The sequence below is a fragment of the Erinaceus europaeus genome, chromosome 13 (genome assembly GCF_950295315.1).
Source record: "Erinaceus europaeus chromosome 13, mEriEur2.1, whole genome shotgun sequence".
Lineage (NCBI taxonomy): Eukaryota > Metazoa > Chordata > Mammalia > Eulipotyphla > Erinaceidae > Erinaceus > Erinaceus europaeus.
In genome coordinates, this window is record NC_080174.1 from 52,637,380 (window position 1) to 52,654,510 (window position 17,131).

The following is a 17,131-nucleotide window of genomic DNA, read 5'->3' on the forward strand; positions in this document are numbered from 1 at the left end:
ATCAACTAGGAATACCAAAGGAGACCACCCGGACCGAAAGAAGACAGGACTAGAATGACCACAGAAACCCAGTAAATCACCCGTGAGTACAAACACGCGTGGCTGGTGACAGAGAGGAGAGAGGGGCCTAAGGAGAGATTAAGTGACTGCTAACAGTTTGTCAGTGGAGACACCACCTCCAGTCTGCTCCACCAACAAGGGGACAGCTGAAGGGAGGAAAGGACTCCCCAGAGACTCACCAAGTGCAACTCTGAGTCTCCATTGCTACTACCCTCAGAATCTGGAGCAGCAACAGGGAGGGACACCAGGGTACAGAGATCTAACTGGGAAATTTATGAGAAGACCTATACCTCGGTGGCATAGCTGAGGGGCTGTGAAAGTCTCTTTACATAACCACTAGATTATCTCTGCCACACCCTGCTTTATCTCTTGGTCAGGAGTCAGTGATTAAGCTAAGAAGCCTATTGATAGTTTAAAAGCCCTCAGGCTCCCATAGCCTACAGGGGAAAAAAAAAAAGGCTTTTACACCACTGAACTCAGGGATTGAAAAAACTGTTAACTTATATAAAATGGTTAAAACAACAAGAAAAAATAATGGAGACTCGAACCAGGACAAGAGTCCAGCTAAAAGTCCTCCAGAGGGTGAAGCACAAAACAACGAGTTCAACATCCAAACATTAGCTAAGGAAATAATAACAGGAGTGAGTAAAGAATTTGAAAAAATTGTAATCAGAAATGCAGCAACAACAAATGAGAATATGGAAGAAAATTCTAATTATCTCATGGTTATTAGAGAGCTGAAAGCTGAAATCGCTGAGCTAAGAAGGCAACTAGCTGAACAAGCTAAAACAGTATCAGAGCAGGGCAACAAAATAGATGAACTACAGAAAGCAGTAGAGGGCAGAGAGAATAGAATCAATGAGGCTGAAGACAGAATTAGCAAGACTGAGGATGAATTAGAGACAACTAAAAAAGAAGTAAGAGATCTCAAAAAGAGATTAAGAGATGCTGAAAACAACAACAGAGTCGTATGGGATGACTTCAAAAGAAACAATATACGCATTATTGGCTTACCAGAGGAAGAAAGAGAAGGGGAGGAAGAAAGCGTTCTCCAGGCCATAATAGCTGAAAATTTCTCTAGTCTAGACAACACCAAAGACATAAAGATTCAAGAAGCCCAGAGGGTCCCAAACAGAATTAACCCAGACCTAAAGACACCAAGACATGTCATACTTAGATTGGAAAAGAATAAGGATAAAGAAAGGATCCTGAAGGCTGCAAGAGAAAAACAAAGAGTCACCTACAAAGGAAAACCCATAAGATTAGCAGCAGACTTCTCCATACAAACACTACAGGCCAGAAGAGAATGGCAAGATATCTATCGAGTGCTCAATGAGAAAGGCTTTCAGCCAAGAATACTATATCCTGCTAGATTGTCATTCAGACTAGATGGAAGCATCAAAACCTTCTCAGACAAGCAACAGTTGAAGGAAGCAACCATCACCAAGCCTGCCCTGAAAGAACTTCTGAAAGGTCTCCTATAAACAACCAGACCACCACAAATAGGACATATATCAATACACTCTAAAACTCTTCAAGAATGGCGTTAAAATATCTTCAATCTTTGATATCAATAAATGTCAATGGCCTGAATTCACCTATTAAAAGACACAGAGTAGGAAGATGGATCAGAAAACACAACCCAACAATATGTTGTCTACAGGAAACTCACCTAACGCAACAAGACATACACAGACTTAAAGTGAAAGGATGGAAAACTATCATTCAAGCCAATGGCCCACAAAAAAGGGCAGGAACAGCTATTCTCATATCTGACATGATAGACTTTAAAATACATAAGATTAAAAAAGATAGGAATGGACACTACTTAATGCTGAGAGGATCAGTCAATCAAGAGGACTTAACAATTATTAATATCTATGCACCCAATGAGAAGCCATCTAAATACATCAAATGTCTACTGAAAGAGCTACAGCAATATATTAACAGTAACACAATCATAGTAGGGGACTTCAACACCCCACTATCTCAACTTGACAGATTATCCAGACAGAAAATCAGTAAAGACATAAGGGAGCTAAATGAAGAGATAGATAAACTAGAACTATTGGACATTTTCAGAGTCATTCATCCCAAGAAACTGGAATACACATTTTACTCAAATCCACATGGATCATTCTCAAGGATAGACCATATGTTAGGCCACAAAGACAGCATCAGCCTATTCAAGAGCACTGAAATCATCCCAAGCATCTTCTCAGACCACAGTGGAATGAAACTAACACTTAACAATCAACAAAAGATTAGTAACAGTCCCAAAATGTGGAAGCTCAACAGTACACTTCTTAACAACTTCTGGGTCAAAGAGGAAATCAAGGAAGAAATCAAAATGTTTCGAGAGTTCAATGAAAATGAAGACACAAGCTATCAAAATATTTGGGACACAGCTAAAGCAGTCCTAAGAGGGAAGTTCATAGCTATACAAGCACACATTAGGAAACAAGAAAAGGCACAAATAAACAGCCTGATTGCACATCTTAAAGACCTAGAAGAAGAACAACAAAGGAATCCTAAAGCAACCAGAAGGACAGAAATCACTAAAGTTAGGGCAGAAATAAATAACATTGAGAATAGGAAAACCATACAAAAGATCAATGAAAGTAAATGTTGGTTCTTCGAAAGAGTAAACAAAATCGACAAACCTTTAGCCAGACTCACAAAACAAAAAAGGGAGAAGACCCAAATAAATCGGATAGTAAATGAAAGAGGAGAAATCACAACAGACACTGCAGAAATTCAACATATCATGCGAGGCTTCTATGAACAACTATATGCCACCAAGCTAGAGAACCTGGAAGAAATGAATGATTTCCTAGATACCTACCAACTTCCAAAACTAAGTAAAGAGGAAGTGGATAACATGAACAGGCCCATCACAACTAATGAAATTGAAACAGTTATCAAAAATCTTCCCAAAAATAAAAGTCCTGGACCAGATGGTTTTACAAATGAATTCTACAAAACTTTCAAAGAAGAACTAATACCTCTACTTTTAAAAGTCTTCCAGAAGATTGAAGACACTGGAATACTCCCTGCCAGCTTCTATGAAGCCAACATCACCCTGATACCAAAAGCAGACAGGGACACAACCAAAAAAGAAAACTACAGACCAATATCTCTGATGAACATAGATGCGAAAATATTGAACAAAATTCTAGCCAACCGGATACAGCAGTATATCAAAAAGATTGTTCATCATGACCAAGTGGGGTTTATCCCAGGCATGCAAGGTTGGTTTAATATACGTAAATCAATCAATGTGATCCACCACATCAACAAAAGCAAGACCAAAAACCACATGGTCATATCAATAGATGCAGAGAAAGCCTTTGACAAAATACAACATCCCTTTATGATCAAAACACTAGAAAAAATAGGAATAGATGGAAAATTCCTGAAGATAGTGGAGTCTATATATAGCAAACCTACAGCCAACATCATACTCAATGGTGAAAAACTGGAAGCATTTCCCCTCAGATCAGGTACTAGACAGGGCTGCCCACTATCACCATTACTATTCAACATAGTGTTGGAAGTTCTTGCCATAGCAATCAGGCAGGAGCAAGGAATTCAAGGCATACAGATTGGAAGAGAAGAAGTCAAACTCTCCTTATTTGCAGATGACATGATAGTATACATGGAAAAACCTAAGGAATCCAGCAAGAAGCTTTTGGAAATCATCAGGCAATACAGTAAGGTGTCAGGCTATAAAATTAACATTCAAAAGTCAGTGGCATTCCTCTATGCAAACACTTAGAAGAAATTGAAATCCAGAAATCAGTTCCTTTTTCTATAGCAACAAAAACAATAAAATATCTAGGAATAAACCTAACCAAAGAAGTGAAAGACTTGTATACTGAAAATTATGAGTCACTACTCAAAGAAATTGAAAAAGACACAAAGAAGTGGAAAGATATTCCATGTTCATGGGTTGGAAGAATTAACATCATCAAAATGAATATACTACCCAGAGCCATCTACAAATTTAATGCTATCCCTATCAAGATCCCAAGCACATTTTTTAGGAGAATAGAAAAAATGCTACAAATGTTTATCTGGAACCAGAAAAGACCTAGAATTGCCAAAACAATCTTGAGAAAAAAGAACAGAACAGGAGGCATCACACTCCCAGATCTCAAACTGTATTATAGGGCCATTGTCATCAAAACTGCTTGGTACTGGAACATGAACAGACACACTGACCAGTGGAATAGAATTGAGAGCCCAGAAATGAGGCCCCACACGTATGGACATCTAATCTTTGACAAAGGGGCCCAGACTATTACATGGGGGAAGCAGAGTCTCTTCAACAAATGGTGTTGGAAACAATGGGTTGAAACATGCAGAAGAATGAAACTGAATCACTGTATTTCACCAAATACAAAAGTAAATTCCAAGTGGATCAAGGACTTGGATGTTAGACCACAAACTATCAGATACTTAGAGGAAAATATTGGAAGAACTTTTTTCCGCATAAATTTTAAAGACATTTTCAATGAAACGAATCCAATTACAAAGAAGACTAAGGCAAGTATAAACCTATGGGACTACATCAAATTAAAAAGCTTCTTCACAGCAAAAGAAACCACTACCCAAATCAAGAGACCCCTCACAGAATGGGAGAAGATCTTTACATGCCATACATCAGATAAGAGTTTAATAACCAACATATATAAAGAGCTTGCCAGACTCAACAACAAGACAACAAATAACCCCATCCAAAAATGGGGGGAGGACTTGGACAGAATATTCACCACAGAAGAGATCCTAAAGGCCGAGAAACACATGAAAAAATGCTCCAAGTCTCTGATTGTCAGAGAAATGCAAATCAAGACAACAATGAGTTATAACTTCACTCCTGTGAGAATGTCACACATCAGAAAAGGTAACAGCAGCAAATGCTGGAGAGGGTGTGGGGTCAAAGGAACCCTCCTGCACTGCTGGTGGGAATGTCAATTGGTCCAACCCCTGTGGAGAACAGTCTGGAGAAGTCTCAGAAGGCTAGAAATGGACCTACCCTATGACCCTGCAATTCCCCTCCTGGGGATATATCCTAAGGAACCCAACACACCCATCCAAAAAGATCTGTGTACACATATGTTCTTGGCAGCACAATTTGTAATAGCCAAAATCTGGAAGCAACCCAGGTGTCCAACAACAGATGAGTGGCTGAGCAAGTTGTGGTATATATACACAATGGAATACTACTCAGCTGTAAAAAATGGTGACTTCACCGTTTTCAGCCGGTCTTGGATGGACCTTGAAAAAATCATGTTGAGTGAAATAAGTCAGAAACAGAAGGATGAATACGGGATGATCTCACTCTCAGGCCGAAGTTGAAAAACAAGATTAGAAAAGAAAACACAAGTCGAACCTGAAATGGAAATGGAGTATTACACCAAAGTAAAAGACTCTGGGGTGGGTGGGTGTGTGGGGAGAATACAGGTCCATGAAAAATGATGAATGAAATAGTGGGGGTTGTATTGTTAAATGGGAATCTGGGGAATGTTATGCATGTAAAAAAAAAAAAAAAAGAAGTAGAAACGCAAAGCAGAAATTGACTGAGTTTGAAGTATGGCACCAAAGTAAGAAAGCAGTACACTAGAGTTTGCAGTGAGTACCTCCCTAATACTTCCTCTCCACTTTTCCAAGCTTTGGGTCCATGATTGCTCAACAATTTGTTTGGCTTTGTATGTTAACTCTCTTTTCAGTCACCAGGTTCCAGGTGTCTTCAGGATGCCGGCCAGATTTCCCTGGATTGAAGACCCCACCAATATGTCCTGGAGCTCAGCTTCCCCAGAGACCCACCCTACTAGGGAAAGAGAGAGGCAGACTGGGAGTATGGACCGACCAGTCAACGCCCATGTTCAGCGGGGAAGCAATTACAGAAGCCAGACCTTCTACCTTCTGCAACCCACAATGACCCTGGGTCCATGCTCCCAGAGGGATAGAGAATGGGAAAGCTATCGGGGGAGGGGTGGGATATGGAGATTGGGCGGTGGGAATTGTGTGGAGTTGTACCCCTCCTACCCTATGGTTTTGTTAATTAATCCTTTCTTAAATAAATTAAAAAAAGAGAAAAAAAAAAAAGAAAATGAGCTAGGGGGCCGAGTGGTGGCGCACCTGGTTGAGCACACATGTTATAAAGCACCAGGGCCCAGGTTTGAGCCCCCAGTTCCCAAAAAAAAAAAAAAAGAAACGGAAATAAACCACTCATTGGTAAACAGGAAGGGGGCTAACTGGAGATCTGCCTTATCTTGGTAAGTTTTTCAGGTATAATGCATATAAACCATCAGCTAAATGACAACAGCAAACAATACAGAATATTATCAATGCCTTGTAAGGGAAAATGAAATAACTCAAGTACAAACTGAACAAATTCACAGTAGATAAACACCGATGCAGACTATCAACAATAGGTTTTTGTTGCTAATGCTTTGTTATTGCTTTGTCGAGTATGTTTTCCCCCTACACGTACACTGAAAAACACTGAGGATAAAGAGATAACAATTTCCCTATTCAAAAATATACAGAAACATTCAGTTATATATCTTGTTTCTGACTGCTTGTTATTATATAAAATATTTTCTTCTTCCCACAAAATTGGCAACATAATGAATACATACTTGTGTATCCTGCTTTTATTACTTACCATGGGTACATTTTCCTACACACTCATTCTTCTAAATATGAATTTTGAGGTTTGATAATAGTCCACCATGTGGACATGGCATAATTTTGCCACCCTCCTACTGTTGGGCAGGTTGTAGCAATGTTTTGCAACAAAGAATAAGTGAATTTCGATGAGTGCTCTTAATCAGAACTACCTACACTTATACCACAAGTTCTCTGTTCAATCTCCCCAGCACATTACAACTGAAGGGAGGTAGCTCAGGAGGTACTGTGCATGATTTGCAAACCCAAGGTTCATGGTTTAATCCTAAGCACTGTATATGCCAAAATGGTGCTCTGGTCTCTCTCTTTCTCATTAAATAAATAAGCAAATGAATTTTTTATTATTCAGAAATGTTGGGACTATGTGTAAGCTTGATAGAGCTTAGGAAGAACTCCCCCATCCTTGGATGGAGGTCTGAGAAGGTACCCTCTTGGTTAGTCTCTCTCAACCGAGGTGAGCAAAAGGGGGGAAAATCAGACTTAGTTCTTTCCTTCTTGACTCTCAGGCCCACAGAAACCCCAGTACTTCTCCCCATTAACTGCAGGCCACATGGCCGCCTACTTTAAGATTCACTTACTCTGTGTGGTGACACCTTATCACACACTCTTAGCAGTGCCCTTTGATGTCCTCAATTTGCATCAAACCTTGCTTATCTTCTCTCTATCTTGCCTTAATTGGTTCAACCCCTCTCCTCCCCTCAAACACCTTTGGTTAATTAAATGCCTGCATCAGGAGACTAATTATTTTGACCTTTATGTATCTGCATCAATTCTTGTCATACCAGCCCCCTACCATAGAGGCAAGCCGACCTTTAAGAGACCTGTAATTTCTGACAAATTTGAATAATAGTCTTTATTTGGTTTTCTACTTAAACCTTGCCCACCTGCTAATAATCGAGACCTGAGACCTGAGACTTGAGACCTGAGGTCTGAGCACGCTGCAGGTCTCTCCGGTGTCTTTTACTTCGTGTTGTCTCTTGTGCGAGCGAGAAAGAACCAGTCCATTACCTTTCCCCTGGAGGTCACCCCGCCAGAGACCCCGACACAGAAACATTCCATTTCTTATCTAGCTTTCTGACTTTGTGCCTGCACCTTCAGGACTTTGACTACAAGTTTCTGTTCCTCAATAAGGAAGCACTCTTTATCCTCTCAGGGACACATGGAACCACCCTAGGCCCTGTGGATATGCTTTTTTGTCTTAAACAGCCTATTAAAGACTTCAGGCCTCACTGCACAAACTCCTCCAAGTAGGCCTGGGCACTCACCACACGCAGATGTATACCTTTACCCAATTTCCTTGGTGTAAAGGTAAACAATTCTACTACCTGGGGTTTAGGAAAGTCCAGTTTTGTTAGAGGATGTTTGCTGTAGGACAGCCTACATCAATACATCAAACATTTCACCATTGTGAATGCTCAGAAGAGGGGAAAAGTGTAAACGAATCTTTAAAACAAAACTAAAATAAACACCTCAGTAGCCTAAGAAGTGGCACAGTACTTGGAGCTCCGCTTTCCCAGAGCCCTTCCCCATTAGGGAGAGAGAGAGACAGGCTGGGAGTATGGATCGACCTGTCAATGCCCATGTTCAGCGGGGAAGCTATTACAGAAGCCAGACCTTCTACCTTCTGCATCCCACAATGATCTTAGGTCCATACTCCCAGAGGGTTAAAGAGTAGGAAAGCTATCAGGGAGGGGATGGAATACAGAGGTCTGGTGGTGGGAATTGTTGAAGTTGTACCCCTCTTATCCTATGGTTTAGTCAATGTTTCCTTTTTATAAATAAAAAATTAAAAAACAAAAAGGAAAAACAAACAAACAAAAAAGAAGTGGCCCAGTAGATAAAACACTGGACTCTCAAGTGTGAATCCCTGAGACTGATCTACAGCAATATATGTGCTAGAGCAATGCTCTGGTTCTCCTCCCCCCATTAATGAATAAATATTTTTTTTAAAAATTCTGAGCCAGGGATGATAGCATAATGGTTATACAAAAAGACCATCATGCCTGAGACACTAAAGTGCCAGGTTCAATCCCTAACACCACCATAAGCCAGAGATGAGCAGTGTTCTGGTCTGTTTCCTCGAATTTCTTTCAGTAAAGTATATTTACATAAACAAAATATTTAAAAAATTCTACCCCAACATTGATGGACATCTAATTTTTGACAAGGGGGCCCAAACTATTAAGTGGAGAAAGAAGAGTCTCTTCAACAACTGGTGTTGGGAAAATTGAGTTGAAACATGCAAAACAATGAAACTGAACCACTACATGTCATCACACACAAAAGTAAATTCCAAATGGATCAAGGATTTGGATGTTAGACCAGAAACTATCAAATACTTAGAGGAGAGGCCCTAGTCAGAGAATCCTGGGATTCCCACCTAGACATGATGGGCCGAGGCTTCTTTTTTTTAAAATCTTTATTTGTTGGATGGAGAGATTCAGAAATTGAGACAGAAGGGGGTGAGAGAGAGGGAGAGAGACAAAGAAACACCTGCAGCACTGCTTCACCACTTGTGAAGCTTTCCTCCTGCAGGTGGGGACCAGGGGCTCAAACCTGGGTCCTTGCTCACTGTAACATGCACGCTCAACCAGGTGCACCACCACCTGGCCCCTGGACCTAGACTTCTAACAGATCTCTCTCTCTCTTCACTGTTACTAGTCATCTTCATCAGGAACAACATAATGGACCCCTTTGTGGGCCCCTACAGGACGTTACTGTCAATGCAGATCAACAATGCTTCATTCTCTGAAGGGAGGCTGGGCCAAAATACTCTACCACTTGATGAAGATGGGTCCAGCAATGAGTGCAGCCTAGAATGTTCCTAGCTATGACCACAGAATGTGAGCTCAGACCTACAAGGGATGCAGAGGTTGTACAGATTCCTACACTGAATACAGGCCCCAGACAAAATTGATGGGGTTTACAGTTAACAATATTTATATACTTTTCCCATATTTGGGTCTTCCCTGATCCAACTTTCTAGTCCTGTTTCCAATTCTGACACCATCTCCCCAGACAATATATTTGGTTCATCTGCATGTTAGCCATCAGGCTCAGGCAAAAATTAGAAAAGACATGGGCCCTTTGGAATATACCTAAAATAGATCTACTGGCTTTTTCTAAAATGGAGACCCCAAATCTCATCCGCTATATTCTTACCTTTAGGTTCCTGATTATTAAACAATTTGTTCTACTTTGTATCTTAATGCTTTTCAGTCACCAAGTTGCAGATGCTACCATGACGCCAACCTGACTTCCCTGGGCAGACAACCTCCCCAATGTACCTTGGAACACCATCTCTCCAAAGCCCTACCCCCCTAGGGAAAGACAGAAACAAGCTGGGAGTATGAATCAATCTGTCAATGCCCGTGTTCAGCAGAGAAGCAATTATAGAAGCCAGATTTTCCACCCTCTGTACCCTATAATGACACTGGACCCATGCTCCAAGAGTGATAAAGAATAGGAAAGCTTCCAATGGAGGGGATGGGATATGGAACTTTGGTAGTGGGGAATGTGTGGAATTGTGCCCCTCTTATCCTATGGTCCTGTCAATATTTTTTATTTTATAAATAGAAATAAATAAAAAAATTTTAAAAACCAAATATAGAGAAAAATATTGGCAGAACTCATTTCCACTTAAGTTTTATAGGCATCTTCAATGACTCAAGTCCAATTGCAAAGGGATAAAACAAAAATAAACCAGCAGAACTATATCAAGTTGAAAAACTGCACAGCAAAAGAAAAAAAAAAGACCCAAACAAAGAGATTCCTGACAGAGTGGGAGATCTTTACATGCTACAAAATATATAAAGAGCTCATGAAACTCAGGAGGAAAAATGCTATCTAAAAATGGGGAGAGGATATGAACAGAATATTCACCAAAGAGATCCAAAAGGACAACAGATGTATGAAAAAATGGCCCAAGTCACTGATTGTCAGAGAAATGTAAATAAAGACAACAATGAGACCAGTGAGTTGGGTAGTGCTGCACCTGGTTGAGCACACATGTTATCATGCTCAAGGACCCGGGTTCAAGCGCCCAGTCCCTACCTGCTGGGGAAAGCTTTGCAAGTGGTGAAGCAGTGCTGCAGGTGTCTCTCTGTCTCTCTCCCTCTCTATCTCCCCCCTTTCTCTCAATTTTTGGCTATCTCTATCCAATAAACAGGTGAAGATAATTTTAAAATGATTGAAAAAAAAAAAGGACAACAATGAAAAACACTTCATCCCTGTGAGAATGTCATACATCAGAAAGAATAGTAACAACAAATGCTAGAGAGTCTATGGAGGCAAAGGAACTTTCCTGAACTGCTGGTGGGAATGTAAATTGGTCCAGCTTCTATGGAGATCAGTCTGGAGAACCCTCAGAAGACTAGACAGAAATGAACCCACCCCATGACCCTACAATTCCTCTCCTGGGGATATATCCTAAGGAACCGAACACACCCACACAAAAAGACCTGTGTGTACTTAATGTTCATAGCAGCACAATTTGTAGTAGTGAAAACCTGGAAGCAACCCAGGTGTGTCCAACAACAGATGAGTGGCTGAGCAAGCTGTGGTATATATACACAATGGAATACTATTCAGCTATTAAAATTGGTGAATTCACCTTCTTCACCTAATCTTGGATGTAGCTTGAAGGAATCATGTTAAGTGAGATAAGCCAGAAAGAGAAGGATGAATATGAGACTATCTTATTCATGGATAGGAGTTGAGAAATAAGAACAGAAAGGAGAAACACAAAGTAGAACTTGGACTGGAGTTGCTGTATTGCACAAAAGTAAAGGGTCTAGGCCGTGTGGGCGTATGGGGGGAACTTTCAGGTCCTCGTGTATGATGGTGGAGGAGGACTTAGGCTGGAAGTGAAAGCGTTTTGCAGAAAACTGAGAAATTTTACAACTGTATTTACAACTGTATTTACTATAAACCATTAATCCCCCCCCCCAAAAAAAAATCCTCCAGCACAGTATGTGGACAGCACTTGAGTCTTTACTTCTATATCCATCAGCATGATTAAGAAGGATTTCTCATTTTAATATGCATTTTTGTTTTGTTTTGTTTTCCCCAAATGGCAACCAGGTTATTGCTGGGGCTGGGTTCCTACATAATCAATCCACCACTCTCGGTGGCCATTTTCCCCCCCTTTTTGACAGAGATCAAGAGAAATTGAGAAAGAAAAGACAAGAAAGACACTTTTAGCACTGTTCCAATGCTCTGGAAGCTCTTCCTCTGCAGATGGGGACAAGGGGATTGAACCTACGCACTTGTACTGGGTAATGTATGCTCTACTGGGCCCTTTAATTTGCTATTCTTTGGTTAGTAATGAATTATTTCTAAATGTTTGTAAAAATTTTAATTTCGTGGTTCGGGAGGTGGCACAGCAGATAAAGCAATGGACTCTCAAGCATAAGGTCCTGAGTTCAATCCCCAGCAGCACATGTACCAGAAAGATGTCTGGTTCTTTCTCTCCTCCTATCTTTATTATTAATAAATAAATTAATAAGAATGTTATGCATGTACAAACTATTATACTTACTGTGGAATGTAAAACATTAATTCCCCAATAAAAATAGTACTAAAATTAATTAATTAATTAAATATGAATTTTAGAAAATTTTAATTTCTGGGAGTTGGGCGGTAGGTAGTACAGTGGGTTAAGCACACGTGGCGTGAAGCTGCAAGGACCGGCTTACGGATCTCGGTTTGAGCCCCAGCTCCCCACCTGCAGAGGAGTCACTTCACAAGCGGTGAAACAGGTCTGCAGCTGTCTATCTTTCCCTCCCCCTGTCTGTCTTCCCCTCCTCTCTCTGTCCTATGTAACAATAATGACATCAATAACAACAATAAAAATAACTACAACAACAATAAAAAACAAGGGCAACAAAAGGGAAAATAAATAAATAAATATAAAAAATTTAATTTCTTAGGTATGGTGCTCTATTAGTTTTTAATTTTTTATTACTATTCTTTAGCTTTTTTAAAAAATTATTATCTTTATTTATTTGATAGAGATAACCAGAAATTGAGAGGAAAGGGAATATAGAGAGGGAGAGAGACAGAGACACCCCTTGTGAAAATTTCCTCCTGCAGGTGGGGGTAGAGGACTTGAACCTGGGTCTTTGCGCACTGTAATGTCTGTGCTCAACCAGCTGTGCCATCAGCCAGCCCCCTCTATTAGTTTTCCTATTAATCTATTGTATTTTTAAAAAAACAACTGATAAAGAGGGAAGTTTCACAAGTGGTGAAACAAAGATGCAGTTCTCTTTCTCTTTCCCCCTTCCCTCTCAAATTTTCAAAATAATAAGATTTTCTAAAAATTTAAAAAATTCGGGAGTTGGGCTGTAGCGCAGCGGGTTAAGCGCAGGTGGCGCAAAGCACAAGGACCGGCATAAGGATCCCGGTTCGAACCCGGCTCCCCACCTGCAGGGGAGTCGCTTCACAGGCGGTGAAGCAGGTCTGCAGGTGTCTATCTTTCTCTCCTCCTCTCTGTCTTCCCCTCCTCTCTCCATTTTTCTCTGTCCTATCCAACAACGACAACAACAATAATAACTACAACAATAAAACAACAAGGGCAACAAAAGGGAATAAATACAATAAATATTTTAAAAAATTTTTTTAAATTCATGTGAGCAGCTATGATAAATTAAAACAAATGTATCATATGCTGCTCTCATGTTCCTTCAATTTGCACACAGATAATTCCTGGTTTTTATGTGATAAATGTTACCCAATTTTTTCTCAAATAGAATTCTTAAAATCTCAACGTTATTAAACATTAAATCACCCCTAAGATCACTCACATATCTCTGCTCTGTATCCATTTAAGTTTTTTTTCCTTTATTGGGGGATTAATGTTTTACATTTCACAGTAAATACAATAGTTTGTGCATGCAAAATATTTCTCAGCTTTCCATATAACAATACAACCCCCACTAGGTCCTCTGTCATCCTCATTTAAGTTTTAACTTTCAAATTATGAGTTGTGGTTTAAAAGTTAATTTTTCATAAAGAACAATTTCCTTTTCACTAATTTATTGAACCCTGGGCCTCACAAATGGGAGGCATGTGTCCTATATGCTGAGCTACATCCCTGATCCCAACATATATTTATTTTTAATTCTTTTAAAAATATTTATTTATCTATTATTGGATAGAGACAGAGAGAAATTGAGAGGGGGGAGATAGAAAGGGAGATACCTAGAACCTCCCTCAAAAAAAAAATTTCCTTAAAGCAAGCATTTTGCATTTAGCTACTTCCTGTCCATCAAATACACCAATACTGTGCTGATGGGACTATAAATTATGTGTTCCTTTTGTAGGACAATCTGGTAAAATACATCACATTCGCTGTGATCTAGCTGTTTCACTTCTTTTGTCTAAAGAATAATAAGGTCTAGTGTATAAGGATAGCACTTTTTCACAACTGAAAAACAGAAAAAAATGTAATTTTTCCTTAATAAAAAGAAAGGAAGAAAGAAAGAAAGAGAAAGAGACAGAGACTTGCAGCCCTGCTTCACCATTGAAAAGCTTTCCCCCTGCAGGTGGGGACCCAAGGCTTGAACCTGGGTCCTTGCACACTGTAACGTAAGCACTTAACCAGGTGCACCACTTGGCCCTTAAAATAAATATTTTTTATGGTACATGAACAATAAATCAATCTTAACAATGTGTTCATTGAGGAGCTATTAAAATTTATTATATTTATTTACTGGATAGAGACTGTCAAAAATCAAGAGTGAAGGGGGATATAGAGCGGAAGAGAGGCAGAGAGACATCTGCAGCACTGTTTCACCACTCAGAAAGCTTTCCCCCTGCAGGTGGGGGCCAGGGGCTCAAACCTGGATCCTTGTGCATTGTAACACGTGCACTCAACCAGGTGCACCACCATCTGGTCCCAAGTTGCTATTATTTTAATGCAATGCCAAAGAATGAACCCAGTGCCTCAAGCATGTGCCATACTGCTGAGATACTCCCTCCAGTCACATCTGAGTGAAAGAGAAAGAAAAGGAGAGACACACTATGGTACTCTCCATCATCCACTGAATTCTCTTAGCGCTGTCCATGGTGCTGGGGATCAAATCCATGACCTCACATATGACAAGGCATGTATTATACTGGCTGAGTCATCTCTCTGCACCTGGGTGCTATTTTTAAGCACAAACTCAAGGGATACTAATTAATACTCAAAGAGCATGTTTGATAAAGGGTAGGTAGATAATACAGAAATGTTCAGAAAAGCCTCTTCCTCCCCTGTACTCAGAAACTGCTCAAGTAAAAAACTGCTTATTATGGTTCAAGGTAAAAAGAAGAAAAAAAAAGTCAGTGTATTGCACCAAAGTAAAGAACTCTGATGGGCAGAGGACTTTCAGATGCATAATGATGGAGGAAGACGTAGGTTGGGAGTAACACTATTTTGCAGAAAACTGAGAAATTTTACACATGTACTAACAACTGTTTACTGTAAACCATTAATTAATCCCCCCAATAAAGGTATTTAAAAATTTGTCTTCGATCATCCAAGAGATCACAAGAAGGCAAAAAAGAAAAGAACATGAACTCTAGAATGGACAAACGTAATTTTAATTATTTAAACTTAAATGATAGTTCTAAATTATTTCATACGAGGTAAAGGGACTTTCAAAAGGAAAAGAAAGCATTTGTTATTTTTTAAAATTAATTTTCCCTCCAGGGTTATTGCTGGGGTTCGGTGCATGCACTATGTACGAATCCATTGCTCCTGAAGGCCACTTTTCCCATTTTGTTGCCCTTGTTGTTATTATTACTGTTGTTGTCATTGCTGTTTGTCGTTGTTGGATAGAACAAAGAGAAATCTAGAGAGGAGGGGAAGACAGAGAGAGGGAGAAAAAGACAGACACCTCAGACCTGCTTCACTGCCCATGAAGCGACCCCTGCAGGTGGAGAGCCAGGGGCTAGAACCAGGATCCTTAAGCTGGTCCTTGCCTTTGTGCCATGTGCACTTAACCTGCTGTGCTACTGCCTGACCCCCCCATTTCTTTAAAAAATTTTTTTTCTATTATCTTTATTTTTTTACTTATTGACTAGAGACAGTCAGAAATTGAGAGGAAAGGGTAAGACAGAGAGGAAGAGAGACAGAGAGATGCCTGCAAGCCCTGCTTCACTACTCATGAAGCTTTCACCCTGCAGGTGGGGACCAGGGGCTCAAACCTGGGTCCTTGTATACTGTAACATGTGCTCAACCAGGTATGCCACCACTCAGTCCCTGGAAAGAAAGTATTTAATATGAAAGAGGAAGAAAGACTGAGAAAAGTCTGAGCACCATTCCAGTACATGCAGTGATAGAGATTAACTGGGAGCCTCAGGCATGCAAGTTCTGTGCTTTATCATTTGAGCTATTTCCCCTTTTGCAAACCTGGGTTTAGAATTGTGACTCTGTCTTGTTACTATGTGACCTTGGTCAAGTCTTTTTATTCCTCTGGGCCTTGATTTCCTTATATGCTAAATTAAAATAAGACTTTTTTAGTGCTATCATGCGGATTAAATGAGATAAGACATGTTTTTAAATTTATTTATTTATTTATTCCCTTTTGTTGCCCTTGTTTTATTATTGTAGTTATTGTTCTTGTTGTTATTGATGTCATCATTATTGGATAGGACAGAGAGAAATGGAGAGAGGAGGGGAAGACAGAGAGGGGGAGAGAAAGATAGACACCTGCAGCCCTGCTTCACCACTTGTGAAGCGACTCCCTTGCAGGTAGGGAGTCGGGGGCTCGAACCGGGATCCTTACGAAGGTCCTTGTGCTTTGCGCCATGTGTGCTTAGCCTGCTGCACTACTGCCCGATTCCTGATAAGACATGTTTTTAACCAGGGGTCTGGTATGCAGAACGTACTCTACAAAAGATGTGTTTTTCTTGCCCTGATGGTACAAAATTGGTTATATCTTTAATTCAAATGATCTTATATAAAACATTGGCTTGAAATAGCTATTCCAGCAAAGAAGCATCTGGGTAAAAAAACATTTAGGTCAGCTTTCTGTCAACTGCAATTTCCACTCCTATAATTATGCAATCATCAACCACCACTGCAAAACAACAACAACAACAAAAATAAATAAAACCAAGCTGATGTTATTGGAATTGCTAAATACAGTAATTACTTGATTTTCAAGATCAGGACCACCAGTTCTTCTAGGAAAACAGAAAATTCTTTATAATTATAAGAGCAGAGGCTGATTAATTAGTTATCCCAGACAGTGGTCTCTACAACAGAAGGCTTTTGGTCACTGCCCAGTATGACAGCATATCCAGAATTGCTAGGTAATCGCAATTTGCTATTTTCTCACATTCTATACTCTGAAATGGATAATATCAATAAAAAACTAATATATGGGGG

The 17,131-nt window shown here is 39.9% G+C and overlaps 1 protein-coding gene and 1 pseudogene across 3 annotated transcripts in view; both read right to left on the reverse strand.

Annotated features, from left to right (window-relative positions):
* KIAA0319L (KIAA0319 like) overlaps window positions 1-17,131 on the reverse strand; it is a 168,070-nt gene that overhangs the window by 134,633 nt on the left and 16,306 nt on the right. The window lies entirely within an intron of this gene.
* Window positions 7,819-8,162, reverse strand: LOC103122479 (large ribosomal subunit protein eL34-like; annotated as a pseudogene).